Here is a 3,801-nt window from a genome sequence, read left to right as displayed (position 1 = left end):
TTCTTCTCAAGCAAGTCTTCAAGTTGACTCTTCAACTCTTTCAACTCAGAAGCGAACATTCTATAGGGAGCCATCGATACAGGACTAGTTCCAGGAACTAAATCAATCGAAAACTCAACCTCACGTTCTGACGGTAAATCACTTATATCTTCCGGAAATACCTCCGCAAACTCACAAACTATTGGCAATTCTTCAATCGTCCTCTTCTCACGAATATCCAAGGTTGCCAACATCATAAACGACTCGGCACCATCTTGCACCGATTCATCAACTTGCTTAGCAGACACAAACCAATCTTCCTTCGCACCAACCTCAGGAAAATAACAGTCTTCTCCAAAACAGGTTAACTAGCCAACATTGCACTCTTGCATGCAACAACATAATCTCTAAGCTCGATACAATTGGAACATCCAAGATAAGCAGACGCTTATCCCCCACTTATTTCATTCCCAACCTGCAATGGAGAATAAAATAAGCATTGACAGTGTTCTCACACACATGTCGCATACTAGGGAACAAACCTAATTAAACAACCTGGCCGGACAGACCGACCTGCTCTGATACCACTAATGTAACACCCCTTTTTCTACCCCAAAATACTTAATATACAATCAGAGTAAATAAGCACGCATACACACAAAAGGGCGTCACATCGACGTTTTCAAAACTAAAAACTTTCAAAAACCAACAACACACTTGGTCATTCAAAATAACATATTTCACTTATCATGAATATTCAAACAATATGCGTTCACAGCGGAAAATATGAATATCCATGCATATTATAAAATGATTCATGTCCCATACCATGATCATCTCTCAACAATCATCTCAAGATAAAATAAAGTAAGTAATAACATAATGCATATCCAAATACGATATGAGTTCAATACTACCAATCTACCCAGTGTTACATGACCAAAGCATTGACTCATTACCTAATCTCAAACTAAAATACGGGAACTCTCCAACTAATCGTGAGCGAGCTACCATCCACTTACTCCAGCAATACTACTCTGTAGTATCTGCACGATACCCATGTAAAGGTAACATTCAAACAGAAAGGGTGAGAATTCAAGTCATTATGAAATAGCATAATAAGGCACAATGATTAAATCAACAATTAAAAGAATTCATCACACTTTGTATAATCATGTTAATAATATTAACCAGTATTTATTTCACATATTTCAAACATACCTCAATACTCAAGGAGTTAATATTAAAATTCAATACAATATTCTCAAATATACACATAACCACAATTATCGCATAATCACATATTTCACCAAGTTAGGTATCCAAACATCACCAAATTCAACTACTATAACTCGTACACACATCACAATCACAATAATACAACATTCAACTGTGACTCAATGCAAGACATGTGACTCTATGCATGCGGTACCTCAATGTGAACCCAAAGTTTCACCGCTTTCCGATTCAATATCTAGAATCCAAGCCACACTCCGATCCGGACAAGATCAAAGCCACTACGCCTATTTCCAATTAAGGATCAACGTCTATATGGACCCAACATTCCACCGCTTTCCGATTCAATATCTAGAATCCAAGCCACTACGCCTATTTCCAATTAAGGATCAACGTCTATTACCATGTGAACCCACAATTTCACCACTTCCACAATGAAGTCGACCATGCTATGAATGAATGCACACATACCAACAAATATGCAATTAAGATCATCTCTACCATCTTAACCTTCCACATATCACCATAATCCAACTCTATGAATTATCCCCCACTGGTACATATACACCCTCATAACAATATATCATTCACAATTATAGGTTAATTATCAATTATGTACACATAGATTTCATCCTAAAACGAATACAACATTTAAATATCAATTTTTCACTTTTCAAACAGTGTTAACCTGTTAACGCATTTGGTTAACCTGTTAACGCAAGACAGAATACAAATTTAACAGGTTTTCAACAGTGTTAACCGGTTAACGCCCTGGGTTAACCTGCTAACGCAAGACAGAATGCAGTTTTAACAGTATTTCAATAGTGTTAACCGGTTAACGCCCTGGGTTAACCTGTTAACGCAAGACAGAATGCAATTTTAACAGTATTTCAACAGTGTTAACCTGTTAACGCATTTGGTTAACCTGTTAACGTAAGACAGAATACAAATTTAACAGGTTTTCAACAGTGTTAACCTGTTAACGCATTTGGTTAACCTGTTAACGTAAGACAAAATACAAATTTAACAGGTTTTCAATAGTTTTAACCGGTTAACGCCCTGGGTTAACCGGTTAACGCAAAACAGAATGCTATTCCTGCGTTAACAACGAAACAGAATGCATAATTCTCCGTGTTTCTCATCGTTGGAGGACCTTTGGACCTCCGATTTCGATTCCGTAAAAAGCTACACGTTCAGAAAATTATAGCTCATGCCATAGAACATAAATTTACGGTTTCAGCACAACCCAATCATCACAAATCAAGAGTATTTATCAAACCTAATAATTACAAAACCATGCAAATTAAGGATTTCGACCTAAACATGTTCCTACCCATTGACTCGATCATGCTAACCCATAATAATAAGGATTCCCCCCTTACCTCTTCAATTTGATGGAAACCCTAGCTTTTCTTACTTTTCCTCTCCTCTTTCTCTATTGCCTTTAATGATCAACTGAATTTTAACTCTCACTCTCCTCACCTCTTACTATTTATATTAGTATTCTCTTTGGGCTTAAATCATGATATCCATCTAATTTAATCACTAGGCCCAATAATACCTAATATTTAAATATCTCTATTTAAATTCAAATAAATTAACCAACTCAACATACACACTAAGTTAACTAATATAATTATTTAATTATATCTCATATCAACTAAATAATTAATTAATACACCAATTCAATTAGTATAGTCAATTATTATACTACCTAACAACCAATTAATTAATTACCATTCCACATAATTAAAATACAATATAATAATAATAGTATAATAAATAAATACTAAAATTGAGTTGTTACATGAGGCCTAGTTGCTCTTTGACATTTATAGCACTCTAAAGGCATGAGGCCTAGTTGCTCTTTGACTCCATTTTGCATAGGGAAGGTCCTAAAGTCTAAGTCCTTTTGTCCATTTTTTGCATTTGGTTCACAACAATCAAACAAAACACAAACACAATAGTATATACACAATTATGTGCTCAAGTGAGCAAAAGGCAAATTGCATTAACATAAACATGTGCTCAAGTGAGCAAAGGAAAAAACAAATGGATAATATGTGCAAGAATAGTAAATTGCATAAAAGTAAAGAGCAAAAGTAAATGTTAATGGTTAATAGTCAGTGTGCCATAAGGCAAATTTAGCGCTATGTTAAGCAATCGTAATTGGACTTATGTAGAAGTCACAACTATCTGAGGCCGGTCAATAATAATGTAGGCAACAACACAAGTTAGAAGTCTTGATTAGTGAACCAAGTTCCAACAACTTGCCATGCAAAAAAGAAGAAGAGAATTGATCTTGTATTGGTTTAAGTCTTTTGCATGATTTAGGAAACAACCTATCCTTAATGCAAAACCATTCACTTGATCAATTGATCAAGATGAATTAGATTTGAATCAAGGAAGATTAAGTCTCCCTAATCAATGTTAACTTATCAACCTTCAACTCATTGATTAAAAAGAAAAAGAAGAAGAAGAAGAAAGAGATGAATAATGGAAAAGGAAATGGAAAGAATAAAGTGCATAAGGTGAAATAAAATGTACCAATCCATGTGTGTTGACCAAATGACATTTGAAGTCAAA

This window comes from Lathyrus oleraceus, chromosome 6 (genome assembly GCF_024323335.1).
Source record: "Lathyrus oleraceus cultivar Zhongwan6 chromosome 6, CAAS_Psat_ZW6_1.0, whole genome shotgun sequence".
In the NCBI taxonomy this organism is placed as follows: domain Eukaryota; kingdom Viridiplantae; phylum Streptophyta; class Magnoliopsida; order Fabales; family Fabaceae; genus Lathyrus; species Lathyrus oleraceus.
The sequence above is the reverse complement of the archived record's forward strand: the minus strand, read 5'-3'. Positions refer to the sequence as shown.